The sequence below is a fragment of the Ananas comosus genome, linkage group 1 (assembly GCF_001540865.1).
Source record: "Ananas comosus cultivar F153 linkage group 1, ASM154086v1, whole genome shotgun sequence".
In the NCBI taxonomy this organism is placed as follows: Eukaryota; Viridiplantae; Streptophyta; class Magnoliopsida; order Poales; family Bromeliaceae; genus Ananas; species Ananas comosus.
This window is the reverse complement of record NC_033621.1, coordinates 6950417-6958971: the sequence shown is the minus strand read 5'-3', so window position 1 is coordinate 6958971 and position 8555 is coordinate 6950417. Positions and strand designations below refer to the sequence as shown.

Here is an 8555-nt window from a genome sequence, read left to right as displayed (position 1 = left end):
ATAGGTGGGTTTGACCTAACCAGAGCAAGTGAAGCTCCCCTATGTTCTATATGTCACTATAGAATGGGTTTTGTAGTGCGCTTTTTGCGACTATGTGATTGATATGAATTTGGACATCTTTGCCATCATGTTTGATATGTTTGACATTGTACCTCTATAAAGTAGAGATGAAGTAGAGAGACTGCATGCACAAAAGTATTTATGATCATGTCTAATACTGTAGAATGACTTATGAAGTGTAGGATACACTTATAAAGTAGAAAACAATGATATTCTCTGGACTCTAAAGTAGAGAACTATAACATGCTTATGACTATGTTGACAGTGCCATAATAGTGGAAAGATTATAATGCCATGTGATTTAGCATTACTCTTATATGTTTACAATCTAGTAGATACTAGTCTTGTTACTATTTGTGTATTGCAATTTCGATCAGAGGATCGAGAGTAAGAACATTGCAAATGAAAACATGATAATTGAGACATGTGGACAGTGGATATGCTTGCTTGCCATCGTGCTCATTCGCACACGCTTGTGAGGGTCGCTCCCTACAAGTCGGCACTCCGGAGTTTGCCTACGCGACAGTTGCTCGCCCGTGCGGGATTGGGTGCCGAAGTGGATTGCTGTGGGGAGTGTATACTACCACGAGGCCATTAGGCGTGGCGCAAGTTGGACTACCGTGAGTTGGTCCTTATAAACGAAATGGAAGTATTAAATGACTTTTGGACAGTAATGAATGCTTATCAGTTATGGTGTACAGTATTTACTTACACATTAATGTTTATATTCATGCGTATAGTAGTTGCTATGCTTTTATTATTCAGTTGATTCATTACTACAGAAGTCGTGATTATATGTTGATTACATGCCTATTGTCTGCTAGCATTGCATATAGATATCATGCAATTATCGCTTTTATTTTCATTTAGTACATCATGAGCCTAGTGGTGTAATTCGCTGAGGCTGGCGGCTTACCCACTGGGAACTATTGTTAATAGTTTTCACGCCATTTTTATTGTTGTTTTTTTTTACAGAGCCATCTACAGGAGAGGCTAGGGATCGTGGCAAGGGAGTCGCGTCTAGCTAGACATTGCTAGGAGCGTGCTAGTCGATCACCTTGCTACTTGGGCTATTGCCGAGGGTGATGTCCCTATATATAGAGAGACCACCATTGTACCTACTTTTTGTGTATCCTGGGTTGTATATGAGTTTTGGATCCAGATGTGGCAGTTTTAGTACTTTCTTTTGTACTTATATTTTGAGTTGGATACTCTCGTTCTTTTGTTGATATTCTTTGTGACTTTTACTACGCTCTGATATCAGGATAGGATTATGTTATGTTTTTACTCCTATCGGCTTGTTTCTTGTAGACGCCTTATATACTGCAGGTGTATGGCGGGTCTGTGCACGTACCGGATATGCTTCCGCTGGTACCCGGGCGTGACAGCTATACTCTCCTGATAACTGTTATTGTAAGCGAACTCTGCCATCGGCAATACTCATGCCATCCTCCACGATAGTCAAGCACACATGCTCGCAACATGTCCTCGAGTTTCTGAATTGTCCTCTCAGATTGTCCATCACTCTGAGGATGAAATGCCGTACTAAAATCGAGCCGCGTGCCTAGAGCATCCTGCAAGCTCTTCCAGAAATGAGAAGTGAACCGGGAGTCTCGATCTGATACAATCGACACGGGAACCCCATGCAATCTCACTATCTCGTCCAAGTAAACCTGGGCCAACCTGTCTCCTGACCATGTGGTGTGGATCGGCAAGAAGTGAGCCGATTTCATTAAACAGTCCACAACCACCCATATGGCGTCATGTCCAGCTTGCGATCGGGGTAGTCCGACCACAAAGTCCATCGCGACATCCTTCCATTTCCACATGGGGATTGGTAAGCTTTGCAACTTCCCCGCAGAAAAACGATGCTCGACCTTTACTTGTTGGCACGTCAAGCACTGCGCCACAAACTCCCCAATGTTCTTTTTCATGCCCGGCCACGAATAATGCACCTTTAGATCCTTGTACATCTTAGTGCCGCCCGGGTGAATACTATACAAGGAATGATGCACCTCTTGCAACACCTTCTTACGAATCTCGTCGTCCTTGGGTACGCACAGTCGGTTTCTGAACCGAAGTGCACCACCAGGTTCCACGCCGAAATCGCCGGCGCGTCCGCCGTCAATATCATTCCGCACCTTTTGAAGATATGGATCATCAGCTTGCCGCTCCTTAATTCGCTCCAACAAGGTCGGTCGAACCACTAGTGCCGCCAAGATAGTCGGAACTTCCGGCGCCACTACCTCCAATCCAAACGGTTGCATCTCTTTATGCAATGACGGTTGGCTAGTAATCGCCGTCGCCAAGTCCTCAACAGATTTTCTACTCAGCGCATCGGCCACCATATTGGCTTTACCGGGGTGGTACAAGATAGTAAGATCATAATCTTTTATCAGTTCCAGCCACTGCCGCTGCCGCATATTTAACTCTTTCTGGGTGAACAAATACTTGAGGCTTTTGTCATCAGTATACACCTCACAATGCTCACCGTAAAGATAGTGCCTCCATAGCTTTAACGCAAAAACGACCGCGCTAACTCGAGATCATGTATCGGGTAGTTCTTCTCATAGCTTTTCAGTTGGCGCGAAGCATACGCAATGACTCGCCCATTTTGCATAAGAACACACCCGAGACCGGCGTAGGAAGCATCACTATACACCACGAAATCCTGTCCCGGCGTCGACAAGGCAAGTACCGGGGTAGACGTTAACTTCTCTTTCAACTCTTGGAAGCTTCGGTCGCAGCCGACACTCCAGTCGAACCTTACTCCTTTGTGCGTAAGGCGTGTGAGAGGAGTAGTCAATTTCGCAAACCCCTCGACAAAACGCCGATAATAGCCTGCCAATCCGAGGAAACTGCGGACTTCCGCCACACTCGTAGGACGAGGCCAATCTCGAATCGCCTCAATTTTCTTTGGGTCCACCGAGATTCCACTCCCGGTATCACATGGCCTAAGAAGGTCACATCCGAAAGGCAGAATTCGCACTTCTTGAGCTTAGCATAAAGCTTCTCGTCTCGGAGTATTTGCAACACGGTTCTTAAATGTTCCTCGTGCTCTTCTTCACTCCGCGAATATACCAACACGTCGTCGATAAACACCACGACGCACTTATCCAACAATGGCCGAAAGACCCTATTCATCAGATTCATAAACGCTGCCGGGGCATTGGTAAGCCCAAACGGCATCACCGTAAACTCATAGTGGCCATACCGCGTACGATACTCCGTTTTGTGCACATCCTTCGGTCGGATTTTTAATTGGTGATATCCCGACTGAAGATTTATCTTCGAATATACCCGCGACCCCTGCAACTGATCAAATAGGTCATCTATTCTTGGCAATGGGTACTTGTTCTTAACCGTCACCTTGTTTAACTCGCGGTAGTCAACGCAGAGTCGAAGAGTACCGTCCTTCTTTTTCACAAATAACACCGGTGCTCCCCACGGGGACACGCTTGGCCTCACGAAGCCTTTATCGAGCAAGTCCTGCAACTGGGCCTTTAACTCTTTAAGCTCCACCGGTGCCATCCTATACGGGAATTTGGTGCCGCACCCGGAATCAAGTAAATGACAAACTCGACCTCCCGATCCGGTGGTAGTCCCGGTAACACCGCAGAAAATACGTCCGGGTACTCACACACCACCCGAATGTTCCCTAACTCTGGGCACTCCTTTTGAGGGTTCACGATGGTCGCCAAGTAAGCTTTGCAACCACCCTTAATCATCTTTTTTGCCCTTACCGTTGATATAGTCGCCGCAAAGCGGGCGCCTTTACACGCCCGATACACAAACTCTTCTTGACCAGGCTCACGAAAAGTGATCACCTTACTGTCACAGTCGATGCTAGCATAGTACTTGGAGAGCCAATTAACTCCCAAGATGACATCAAATCCCCACATCTGCTTAAGCACTAGCAAATCCACCGGCATGATCCAGTCGCCGATTTGAACCGGACAAGCTAGGCACTCCTCGTGAACTCTAAACGAGTGTTCTGGTGCGTTAACCCACCAATAGTCATAATTATGCTCTATATCCATGCTATGCGTCTTAGCAAACGATGCATCAATAAACAAATGTGATGCACCTGTGTCAAATAATTATCGCTCTAATGCCATTAATCAGAATGATACTTGCCACGACGTCGTCGGGTACCGCAAGCTGCTCCACCACCTGAATGGCGAAAACCCGTCCACTCGGTGCACGTGATCCCTCTGGCTGACGCGGTGATGAAGCGCGCCCAGCGGATATGGCAGGTGGCAGTCCTGCAAGCTGTCGTGGAGCATACTGAGCCGAAGCAATTGACGGAGCAGGTGACGCGCCGCCCGGGCAATCCCATCTCAAGTGTCCCGCTTGGCTGCATCGGAAACACCTCCCGTCATGCTGAGAACACTCATTCGGCCTATGATTCCCACCGCAGATCACGCACGGGAAGGAACTCGTCTGAATCCTCGACTGGCTCCTGTCTCGCCACCATTGCGATCTAGGGTGCCGAGGGGGTCGCTTGGAACTCGACTGCCCCGCGGAACCACCAGCCGGTCGCTTCTTGGACTTCTCCCTGTCCTTGTCCCTTTCAAATGCCTCGCGTTCCTCGCGAGCAATGGCGTTGCTGTGCTCTACCTATAGCGCACGACCAAGTACCTATTCATAGGTCTTCAGCCGGAGCGCATGAACAGTCTTGAATATCTCCGGCCGCAATCCGCACTCAAAGACCTCCGCCTGATCCCGATCACTATGAACCAAACCGGGAACGCAGTTAATCATGTGCGAGAACTCCCTTTCATACTCCCGCACCGACCGGCTTCCTAGCGTTAACTTGCGAAAGTCCTCCTTGATCTTCCGCTTATCACTCTCCGGAAAGTACTCCATCAGTAGAATCTCCCGGAATGCCTCCCAAGTCATAGTAGCCGGATCCAACGACCGACCATTCTTCACTCGTGTCCACCACGATCTAGCTGGCCCCTCTAAACAGTGAGTCGCCAAACGAACCTTGTCATTCTCGAGGGTGTAGATATCCTCGAACAACGCCTCCATCGCGGAAAGCCACGCATCCATCAACGATGGGTCTTTTACATCACCTAAAAAGGTCGGAGGATTAAACCGTTTGAAGGCCGTCAATACCGCCAACGACCGCTCCTGCTCGGCTTCGAGTACCTCCGGAATAGGGGCCGAAGAGCCCGAAGCTGTCGGAGGAATAGCCGTCACTGGTGCCGGAGCCATCGGCGTAGGTGCTACAGGTGCAAGCGGGTCCTGAGGTACAGGTGCAGCCACCGCCGCCTATTGAGCCACCAAGTCATGGAGCCGTTCTATCTGCTCCCCTTGCCGTCGCATAGCCCCAGTCAAAGCTGCTACTTGGGCCCGCAACTCACGAACTTCATCGGATCCCACTTGCTCTGGCACCTCATCAGGCAATGCCGGAGCGGACCAACGCGTATAACGTCTCGGTGACATTTGTCCTGAAATGAAACACACGCGTTAATACTCGACATCCGAGACTCTTACTCGTTCCAAATAACTACCCAATCAAGCGAAAGCAATCAAGTACGTTCATTTTCTACTCTCGGCATTATGTAGTCGTCCGCCCCACATAATCCTTTAAAAGAAAACAAACGTTCCCTTGAATCCATCTCTATTTCTGTTTAGAGAAGTTCTAATTATAACCCAATCAATTAGCTTTCGCCTATCCAAGTCCACGTCATACGTGTCCTAATTCCTAAGGTTTCCAATCCTAAGGTCCTTAAGTCCATCCTAGACTTTTGCTTTCACATTGCTCTGATACCACCATATCTATCACGCCCCGAGTTCCGCCAATTTGGTCGGATTCGAGCACATGACAGACGCCGAACGGACAGTACCTCCCCTGTCCGCCCAAGGCTCTAACAACAAGTATATTACAAGCAATTCACAAAAGAGAATTGCGAGATATACAAGGTTTGCACGAAGGCAAACAACAACCACAAGTGAAAGCATCGAAACTATCTAGGCATTCAATATACAAGTCATTTGATTTCATTTGAATCAAACACAAGTAGTCTACTCCATTTACATCACATTTTTCTTTAACCCAAAATACATTGTTTACATCGCTCTTACATTAGCCAAAACATAATTTACATTTCTTGCTTTACATCATATACAGTTCAACACCTACAGTTGAGAACACCAAAATGTAGGGTATGCCTATATCTCGAGGGCCGCTAGCTATGGCGCAACACCTTTGCCTCGATCCTCCGCCACCCCGCTCGCGCACGGATCTGCAGGGTTAGTGGTAATGAGAACTAGAACGAAGTTCCCAGTGGGTTCGGCCGCCGACCACGCCGATTCACCCACTAGGTCTAATTCAGGCATTTGTATTTCAATAAAGAAGAATAACAAACCAACTAATGCACTTCTAATACAATGCCTGCAAAAAAGCAAATCACAGACAGATGTTCGTATTCAATATATGATGATTATGCATGTAAGGTACCGGACTTCGAAAATCATGAGGTTACGGTGTACGTTCGATTGGAAAGCCATTTAAATGGTTCCGGTGAGGCTGCGGTGGAATGTAACATACCGGATTTTTAATATAAAAGTAAAAATAAATAAAAATAGTATGAGATACTATTTTATTGGATTTAGAGAAGTAAAACATAAGTCAGAGGTGACTTGTGCTGAAATCGGGATGAAACAGAAGATCTGAAATTTTCTGTTGGAAACGGGACAGAAATATTAGTAGAAAATGCACAGTCTCAGAAAATTATGAAAATTGGAGGATATGTCAGAAATACTTTTATGAGGCTAGATTTAAGGTTTCATATTTTTCTGACACCCGTAGAGTGAGAAATAAAATTCGAAGGCTATCTGATAGAGATTGCAGTTCGGCACAGTTTTCGGTGACCAAAAGGGGTCGAAACTGAAAACTTAAGATATATTCTTGCTCAGTACGTTAAACTGAATATGCCTGTCAAATTTGAGCTCAATTGGACATTTAGAAGGGCTCCAACGAAATTTATCAGATTTAGGGACTAAATTGAAAGATTGAATAGTTGAGGGGCTAACTCGTAAAAAGGGATTAAATCCCTTTCTTCCTCAGCCGTAGCAGCCCCAAACCGACACACACACACACCCATACACGCATGGAAGGGAAAGGAGAAAGCTCTCCTTTCTCTCTCTAAATCTCTCCCAAAAAGAGATGATTTTGGTGGAGATTGAAGCTCTAAGGTGGATTTCCATCTTCTCCATCTTCTTCCTCTCCATTGGAGCATGGTTTGAAGGTAAGCTTCAAAACCCTTTAATGGTATCTCTTTGTAGTTTGGGTTTTAAGCTTCAAGAATGGATTTAGAGTTATTTTAGCATGCTAAATAGATGATTATTGCTAGAATCTAGAATCAATTTAATTAATTCTTGCCTAGTTATAAACCTAGGGCTCGAAATGCAATTTTTGAAAATATGAGGGTTTGATCTCATTTAACCCTCTGGAAACCTAATTGATAGGTCACTGAACGCGTTGGAAGCGACGGTTTAGCGATTCGTCGAGCCGGTGCAAAGTTATTAAAGAAACGAACATTTAGGCTTCGTTTCTGCCTGGAGGGCCGAGGCGACGTCGTAAAATCCTGTAAACGGATTTGAAGCATCGTAATAGGAAACCGAAGACCTTTAATTTTCGGATCGCGGATCTCAGGTCATTTGGTGGTCGCGCGCGCGGATTGGGTCAAGCCGAGCGGCATGCGCCGCGGGAGGCCGATTGCAAGTGACGATGAGCAATCGGAACGCTGTAAAAGGTGGGTGGTGTCCATCCCGAAGCAATCGGGCCCCCTTCTATGTCTTAGTACATTTTGATTCTTGCATCTTGTGTTATTGCATTATAGGATGATTGTACATTGCCTTTCCTTATGCTTTCCTTGATGATATCGTAGCATGTATTGGATACTTGACATAGTAGTGGATCGATAAGGATTGGGTCGAGACTTGTGAATCCTATAGTGCAGAGAAAGAGATGGGCTCGACGGTTGGTCTAATGTTAAACAAAGAACGAGTGGCATCTAGTCGATAGTAAACAAATGAACGAGTGACATTTAGTTGATAGTAAGCAAAAGAACAAATGACACATATGAGTCGTAGTGTATGTGAAACCTCTGGACTATATGATGATTGTACCCCTAAAGAATAGGGTATTCTCGAGATGAGGATTGGATCATGTTCACGGTCTGTTTTTAAATCTTGTGATGGAAGCCCCACACAAGTAGTGCGCTCCGGAGTTGGTCACGTGGGATTGCCTATTTTGGGTCCCAAGGGATTGCCTATTTTGGGCCCCGGCAGACGGTCTCGGTTCGTAGTGCGAGTTGACCCTCCCTACCTTCGAGATGCCTAGTGAGCAGTAGGCGAGCCTTCGGGTAAGCCATGAGATTGATGAACAAGTAAATGAGCTAAACGAACGAGTGAATAGCTTTACCTTTGGACATGATAACCGGATAGCTGCTTACCTATTTCATTGTGCATGCATCATATAT

General features: G+C 46.3%; 1 protein-coding gene and 1 long non-coding RNA gene across 3 annotated transcripts in view; both read left to right on the top strand.

Moving 5' to 3' along the window:
- The window catches only part of LOC109709174, a 3573-nt gene extending 2501 nt beyond the window's left edge, over positions 1 to 1072 (top strand). For both annotated transcript variants that reach the window (XR_002215909.1, XR_002215911.1), the window contains exon 5: positions 1036 to 1072. This is a non-coding gene — a long non-coding RNA (uncharacterized LOC109709174). The remainder of the gene's footprint in view (positions 1 to 1035) is intronic.
- LOC109709168 overlaps positions 1 to 8555 on the top strand; it is a 77973-nt gene that overhangs the window by 45823 nt on the left and 23595 nt on the right. The window lies entirely within an intron of this gene.